An 8,888-nucleotide genomic window follows, 5' to 3' on the forward strand; every position below is an offset into this window, starting at 1 on the left:
TGCCTGCACAGTATTCCATAACATGAAAACTTTTACTGTGGCACATCTTTAGACTTTTGTACTTTTTATAGGATTACTTCTGTATTTTAGGAGGAGATTTGGAATTCTTCATTAGTATCTACATAATATAATTTTTTTAGGAATAAAAATATTTAAAACTAGACATCTAAAATTAAATCATGAAGTAAAATTGAACTCAGCTTTAAAAAATAATTGAAAAATTAAGTTGGCTTTCAAAAGTAATTCCTCATATTACCTAAATTGATACTTAGCTATATTGTCTGAAGACATTTCTAAACCAAGGACATCTGTAACCTGTGAATTAAAGTCTCTATTCATGGCTTTTTTTTTTTTTTTTTTTTTTTTTTTTTTTTTTTTAAGTATGGAGACCTTAGGAGCTAGAGAGATACAATAAAAGGAAGAAGAGATTTTTTTTTAATGACATCTGCTTAAAGGAGGAGAAGTCATTCGATCTACTATCTTCCTACATCAACCAAGTATAAAGGTAAAATAAACTATTTTTCAGATAAACAAGATCTCAAAAAATTTACCTACCATGCACCCTTTCTAAGGAAAGTACCAATGGATGTGCTCCACCAGAACAAGGAAGTAGACCAAGAAAGAGCAAAACAAGAGATTCAATGCAAGAAAGATGTAAAGGAAGTCTCCAAATTAATGGGAAAGGAAATTCCAAGAAAACAGTAGGCAATCCTAGGTATCGATCGTTCAATTAACGTGGTCCAGAAGGTTCTAGAAGAGACATCTTCCAAAAAGTAAAAGTGATAGTGTACTTAATTTGTTTGAATATATAAAGAGGAGATTTATAGGGGGAGTGTTTGGAAATTAGTGATAAATACATAGACAACTAAGCAAATGGAAAAACAAGACAAACATTCACTTTAGGGAAAGAAAATGTAAGGGGGAAAAGCAATCATATTCTATTATATTGCTGAGCTTTCTTTTTCATTTATGTATTGTCATAACAACATGTTTACTGGGTACTGATTGTAAGTTTACTGGGAGGGTGGGTAGATGGGAAGTGTTTTCTCTCTCTCTCTCGATCCCTGTGTGTGTGTATGTGTAAGAGAGCAATATCTTCAGTTTCCATAGAGTTAAGTTGATGGTAATGCCTAAAACAGAAAAAAAGTAGCAATATAAACATTTTTTCCAGAGATACACAAATAATACATCAGAGGAGCTGAAACTAATTGCCTCTGGAAAACTGGTAATGAGAGGAAAAAGAAAGACTGCTCTTTCTCATAAAATATATAGACTTGTTTGACTCTTGTCATAGGTTGATTCTCTGGAAAGTAGATTCTGAGATGGATCCAGGAGGTTTAGTGGGGAGTATTCTTGGGATCAAGGAAGAGACGGGAATGAAGAACAAGGGAGCCTGTTCCTTATAGGTAAGCCCCTTTGGGGAGGTGGCAGGGTGGACGGTGGATCTAAGAGCAAATAGTATATTCATTACATGGAATGTGTTTGTGCTCATGTCATAGAAGTTGGAGAACAGAACTTTCAGCTCTCTTAACTTTGCTTTCTTAAAAAATGATATGTTATTGTCATATACATATCTTAATTCAATGGTTGTTCTACACTCAAGATGCCTCCCATAGAAACCTCCCTTCCAAAAAAAAGGAGGTATGTGGTAATACAAAAAAGATCTGAGTATTCTTGCATGTCAGAGTTTGGGGAGCACTCTGTTAAATCCATTATCACTCAGATTTATTTGTCCACAGACCCGTTTTCAAATCACATGATGCTATCCTAAGGAATACACTAATAAACTCATTTAATTGTTGTTGAGCTTGCTTCAAGAATGCAATCCCCAATGTTGTCATTGTTCTTAGAAGGAAACACAACTGTCTTTAGAAGGAAGATTCCAAGAACTGGTTGATTGTGGTGAAAACAGAGTCTGCCTATACATGCCTGGGTGAGCACTGAAAATGGAAACAAAACAAACAAAGCACACCTCAGGCAAAAGAGGAGAACCAGGGGAAAGAATAAAAATAGTGGTGAGGAGTGGAGGCTGTTTAGAACCAGGTTTGAAAAATGCAGTAAGCATCAAGGGGAATCATAAGGGCCCCAATGGGAAGCCGTTTTGTTTGCTTGTTTTTAAATAAAAGTTTAGAGGAGGGGAAGACTTTCTCCCCAGTGCTGGATGGAGGAAAAGGATCTTATTAAGGAAGAGGTGGGTTGGATTCCAGGAAAGGCAGGCAACTACATTGAGCTTCAGGTGAATGAGATCATTTAGTTTCAACCTAAACTGGCTGTGTCTGGAGCAGCCAGACGTCAGGGAGCCTGAGATCTGCCAGGGACTCTGCAAAAACAGGAGCAAACCAGCCTAAGGGGAAAGGAATGAAAAGTGCAGAGCATGACTTAAGTGTCAGGCTCGATCAGTCAAGATCAGTGACTCTTGGTGTGTCTGTGATTGTGTCTGTGATTTTTCCACCTGTGTCTAATCTATTTGGTAAAACTTCCCCAGGCTGGGCTAGCTTTATCATCTGAAACAGAGACATAATAAATGTCTTCCCCATTGCAGAGGTCTGAGATAAAGAACAGTAAATTAAATTTATTAAGGAGGTAGGATATACCAATGATAAGATTGAAGATTAAGGAAATAGAAAACAGATGTACTATAGAAAGTATCAATATAGTCAAACTTTGATTCTTTGAAAATATGAAAAAAAAAATGACAAACTCCTGGCTACGGTGAGGTTTGGGAAAACAGAGTGGTCTTTTGATTCTAAGACGACCCTCCAGAGAATAAAAAAAATGTATGCACACCTTTATCTTTGGTCTTACAGGAGCGGGTGAAGGAAGTGAACTGGGTGAACATGAAATTACTTGTAATTGAGTAAGCCTGGGAAAATTTCACCAAGGGAGCTAATGGTGGATGTAAGGATCATCTTTACAGGTCCTAAGCATTTTTCTCTTCTGAAACTGAGTGTGTGTGTGTGTGTGTGTGTGGGAGGGATTGACCTCAGATCACCTGAGGTCAAGAGTTCAAGACCATCCTGGCTAACACAGTGAAACACCGTCTCTACTAAAAATACAAAAAAAATTATCTGGGCATAGTAATACACGCCTGTAGTCCCAGCTACTCGGGAGGCTGAGGCAGGATAATGGCGTGAACCCAGGAGGCGGAGCTTGCAGTGAGCCGAGATCACGCCACTGCGCTCCAGCCTGGGTGACAGAGTGAGACTCCATTTCAAAAAAAAAAAAAAAAAAAAAAATGTAAATAGATACTAAAAAACATTAAAATATAATGTAGGGTAACAAAATTATAGTGTTAAAAGCCGATAAGTTGTTGCCAGGGCTTAGGGCTGGGAGGAGGGTCGGACACTCAAGAGAAAGGAAATTGTTTCTTAGTGTTAATTGGATCAGTTCTCGATTCTGATTGTGATGGCAATTACAGGAATCAATCTGACAAGCAATAAAATGTCAAAGAGCTACATACACACTCTCAAAAATTGTACATGTAGAAACTAGTGATATCTGAATAAAGTCTGCCATTTAGTTCAATGTCAGTTTCCTGGTGTTGTGAATTGAACCGTTCTTATGTAAGATTATATCACTGGGGGAAGCTGGATGAAGGGCTCATAGGAACTCATTGTGTTCAATGAACTTACTGAACTCAAATTTCTATTTGAAATTTCTATATGAGTATGAAATTATTTCAAAATAAAGAGCTTAAAACACTTGGTGGGGTGTTAAATAATAAGAATATGACAGACATTCATTACCAACCACCCACTTGAGGAGTGCATTACCATTACTTTAGAAAGCTTTAAAGCACTCTTTCCCAACCTCTCCCCTCTCCCTCTCCCATCAGAGACAACTACGAACTAGATTTTTGTATTCATTATCTCTTTGCTTTTCTCTATAGTTTTAAATTCATGTATTTATATCCTTCCAAATATATTGTTTAATTTTGTGTGTTTTGAATGCTATGTAAATGGAGTCATTCTGCATATATTCTTCTACTACTGGCTTTTTTACTCAACATTTCCTTTCTAAACCTCATCTGTGTAGCTTTCTTTTTTTTTTTTTTTTTTTGTTTTTTTGTTTTGTTTTTTTTTTTTTTTTTTGGAGATGGAGTCTTGCTCTGTTGCCTGGACTGGAGTGCAGCAGCACAATCTCAGCTCACTGCAACCTCTGCCTCCTGAGTTCAAGCAATTCTCCCTGCCTCAGCCTCCCAAGTAGCTGGGATTACAGGGTGCCCACCAGCATGCCTGGCTAATTTTTGTGTTTTTAGTAGAGACGGGGTTTCACCATCTTGGTCAGGCTGCTCTTGAACTCCTGACCTCAAGTGATCTGCCTGCCTTGGCGTCCCAAAGTGCTGGGATTACAGGTATGGGCCACCACATCCAGCCATCTGTAGCTTTTTGATTTCTTCATTTATGTATTCATTGTGAATACAGCTAGTTTATTCCTTTGTTTATCAACATTTGGTCTGTTTTCAGTTTTTTGGTTTTTTTGTTTTTTTCAATTACAAACAGTGCTGGTATAAACATCCTTTTACATGCCTCCTGGTAAATAGTGCAAGAATTCCTCTAGGGAATATACCTAGGGGTGAAATTTCTGGGTCAGAGAGTTCAGCTACCTTTTGTGTTTACTAAATGATGCTGACTTATTTTCCAAAGTGGTGTAACCACTGCTGCACATTCTCATTCGCATCAGGTATTGTCAGGATTCTTACTTCTTATGTGTGTGGTAAGTGTAAAATGGCATGTGATCATTGCAGTTCTAATTTTTTCCCCAATTTCTAGTAAGATTGAGCATTTTCCATGTATTTTTTGCCATTTCTTTCTCTTCTGTGAAACACATATGTAACATTTCTGCTCATTCATCAGTTGTATTGTTCATTTTTTTCTTACAGGTTTATAGAGTTCCTTGTATATTCTGGAACTTAATTCTTTATGTTATAAATACCTTCTCCCAGTTTCTGACACTTATTTTTTACTTTCATTACAGTGTCTTTTATTTTTATTTTTTATTTTTTGAGACAGGCTCTCACTCTTGCCCAGGCTGGAGTGTAGTAGCACAATTATGGCTCACTGCTACCTTGACCTACCAGGCTCAAGTGATCCTCACACCTCAGCCTCCCAAGCAGCTGGGACTATAGGTGTGTACTACCATGCCCAGCTAATTTTTAATTTTTTGTAGAGACAGCATCCTACTGTTTCCCAGGTTGGTCATTACAGTGTATTTTTGGGAATGTAAACTCTTAATTTTAATGTGGTTGATCTCATTTTAAGAATCATTCTATTTATAATATATATATTTAGAAAGTCTTTATAAACTAGGAAGCTATAAAATTATCAATGTGTATCAATTTTTGATAAATTTTATAATTTTGCTTTTCAAATTTAAGTCTTTAATACACCAGAAATTGGCTTTTTGTGTGATATAAGAGGTCCAATTTTATTTTTTTAACACATGAGTAATATGTTTTCCCCATAACCACATATTGAAATAATTAATATTTCCTCCAAGTGTCTGCAATGCCAGCTCTAAGGAAAAAAAAATTTCTATGCATGTGTGTTATGTTTCTGGATTCTATATTCTGTTGCCCTGGTCCATCTATATGTTTTTTCCCAATACCACACTATCTTAATTGCTATAGCCCTAGAACAATTGTAATATCTGGAGGACAAGATCTCCTGTAGGGTTCTTCTTTTTGAGTGTCATATATTTTCTTGGTCCTTGGCTCTTTCATATTCATTTTGGGATTAGTTGCCAGGGTTCCCAAGAAGCTCATGGAAATTTTTATTAGGATTATATTAAATACATAAAGTCATGTGTCTTCAAGGTTATGTGCTTATATACCTGATAACATTTTGCAGCCAAATAGATCATATGTAGAGCATTATAATTCATTAGATCATTGTGGCATATCAGAGGCAGGAGGTTGATTTGGTACGGAGTTGCATGAAGCTGGTGCTTCTTTCCCAGCTCCAGTGCATCAGAATTTAATAACAGTATGGAAGGAGAGTTTATGCTTAAATTGCCATGAACAGAGTTTTCACCTACAAAGGGTTGTACCCAAAATCAGATCTCAGGAATTGCTATTACTATTACACAAGTACAATGAATTGCTATTGCAATTTCAGTGAAGTTTGTATTTCTGGTGTGCTTAGTACAAAACATTGCAACTAGACCTGAAAGCAAATACAATAGAATATAGCAGTCAAAAAAAGTCTTTTGTCTTCAGTACGTCTATCCATGTCTTCCTATCCATAAAGAATTTGTAATAATTTTTCAGAACAAAGACTCTTGATCCAATTCAGATGAGAATGTGTGATTATACAAATATGGGTGCAGGATGAACATAAAAAATAGGAAGAATGTAGACTACTCTGCTCTTAGATCAAATTAATATTCCTTTTTTTGCAGTTTAATTAGGCCTAAATAAAAAGCCACGTGAAGTCTGGAGATACTGGACATAGGAGATTTGTCAAGCCATTTTTCCCACCACTAGTGCCTGAGCATAACCTCATTTATCTTGGTCAATGAAGCTCAAGGAAGCATTGCACTTTGGCTCCGGCTTTAAGTTTTGTATGTTGATATGTATCCCATGTCTTCTAACAATAAAGTGCTATTTCACTGGCATTAATCACTGTCAAAGGCTTTCCGGTAAATTCTTTAGGCTCTCGCCTTGTGGGAAAAGGTATCAGTTTGCCATGTCATAAGAAATGGGCTGTTCCTAATGTTGTGTTGTTACTTGATTCTTGTGAGGCATTGGTTGAACACAGTAACAGACCAGAGTCAATGATGATACACAGTGTCTAGCCCTTAAAAGATGGTTCCAAAAATTAATTCTTGTTTTTGTTTGCCTATAGTGTCAATTCAATTGACTAATAATAGGTGACTCTTGGTCACATTAATATGATTAAGAAAAGGCACCACTTTTCAAATAGTCTAGGTGTTTAGTCTAGGTGTTTCATATAAAATTACATAACAGTTTTTTGCTGCTCGGGGTTATAGGGTAGCCAGGCGGGATCCTTGCACTTAAGAAATTTAAAATGTAATACATGAAAAAGCAAGTGAACAAAAATAACCTTGATTATCAATCGGTCAACTGCATTAATTCAGCATCCATTTGAGGTAGAGCAGTGGTCTTCAAACTTTTTTGAATGCTTTTCTCCTAAAAGAATTTTTAAAAGCTGGATACCTGCTCCTGCTTCTGCTGCCAATGTGGGGGTATCAAAAAGAAACTGCCATTGAGGGTTGCTACACAGGCACAATACGTACGCTATGCTAATTAACGAAGACCGTTTCAGGTAGGATCAAAAAACATGACTGGTTTATTAGGATGCGAGAAAACTCGGGTTTGTTCCTTTAAATTCTAGTAAGATTAAATACTAGTTAACATTTAAATTAAGTGCCTGCATGTGCCAGGTCTTATTGTAAGCACTTTATATGGTTTATGTCATTTAAACTTCACAAAAACCCTATGAATTATCCTCATTTCATAGAGAACTAAGGTTATTGAAGTTTAAGTAATAGGGAAGCAAGCACCAACCCCAGGCATTTGTCTCCAGAGCCCATATTGACAACCATTGTATTCCCCTAACCCTTTAAAAGGCAAAGACTGTCTCTTCTCAGTGCGGTTATCAAAACACTTTTCGCCCGGAAGCTAGAGGCATTCTTGTGTCTCTGTTTCCACAAAGATTTGTGTGTTTCAGATGGGAAGGACTGCTCCAGTGTTCTGGACGTGGTCTCCAAGGATGTTTTGGGTGTGCTGCATTTTCTTTTCTTTCTTTTCCTTCTTTTCTTTCCCTTCCTCCCTTCCTCCCTTCTTCCGTTCCTCCCTTCCTTCCTTTCTTCCTTCCTTTTGAGACAGAGTCTCACTCTGTGGCCCAGGCTGGAGTGCACTGGCACCATCTCGGCTCACTGCAACCTCTGCCTCCCGGGTTCAAGCGATTCTCCTGCCTCAGCCTCCTGAGTAGCTGGAATTATAGGTGCCTGCTACCACGCCCAGCTAATTTTTATATTTTTTTCATAGAGATGGGGTTGCACCATGTTGGCCAGGTTGGTCTCGAACTCCTGACCTCAGGTGATCCGCCCGCCCCGGCCTCCTAAAGTGCTGGGATTACAGGTGTGAGGCACTGTGCCGGGCTGCGTGTGCTGCATTTTCAGCACGTACACCAAGTGTCTCCTCATGGGGCTGATGTGTGAGAGCAGGGAAGCCACCGTTCACTTTCCAGAACCCAAAGGGGCAAAGTGACATCATAAAATTGTCAGAATGTCTCTTGACACAACCGTACCTGTTTGTCTGTAGCATCGTGTCCTTGGTGAGCTCCTCCTCCCTTCTGGACATGAAGACATCGCCCAGAAGTAACTCTGACTTGGAGAAGAAAAGAAACAGAAGAAAAGAAAACCAGGGAACCGTAGCTCTTTCACCAGTTAAAAAAAATCTTTAACTTAAGATAGAATCAAGTTCTTTTTGAAGCAAAAACTGCATAGTCACAGCTGTTACTAGAAGGAAAAAAAAAAAAAAAAAACAAGTTTAGAGAATCAAGCACTTGTCCTTGTAGATTTTGATTACTATTGCTTTTGGGTCAGATTCTCTCATTAGAGTCAAATAAATGTTTTCCATCATGACCAAAAAATGTTTTATACAAATTCCATTTCCCAGAACTCTGTGAATGAAATGGAAACCCCCTTTTCTGGTTGTGGAAAAAAACCAAACCAAAACAAACCTCACAACCTCCCAGCTCCATCTTTCTTAAGTACCCCCTGGTTTTGCTAGGTGGCGCCATAGGCTAATGCATGGGTCTTCCTCGGCTTCCCCGGCGGCCTCCTTCTGTGAGGCAGGAACAAAGGCTTCTGCGGTTCCCTTGGAGTTTAGGATCAGACCAGCCCACAGGAGGTGAGATCCG

At 38.1% G+C, this 8,888-nt stretch overlaps 1 long non-coding RNA gene across 1 annotated transcript; it reads left to right on the forward strand.

The window, feature by feature from the left end:
* Nucleotides 1–390: 390 nt before the first annotated feature.
* Nucleotides 391–6,619, forward strand: LOC140711584 (uncharacterized). The gene is made up of 3 exons (XR_012092856.1): nucleotides 391–505; nucleotides 1,295–1,406; nucleotides 6,400–6,619. It is a non-coding gene; the product is annotated as an uncharacterized lncRNA (long non-coding RNA).
* Nucleotides 6,620–8,888: the final 2,269 nt, after the last annotated feature.

Source organism: Chlorocebus sabaeus, chromosome 4 (assembly GCF_047675955.1).
Source record: "Chlorocebus sabaeus isolate Y175 chromosome 4, mChlSab1.0.hap1, whole genome shotgun sequence".
Taxonomy (NCBI): Eukaryota; Metazoa; Chordata; class Mammalia; order Primates; family Cercopithecidae; genus Chlorocebus; species Chlorocebus sabaeus.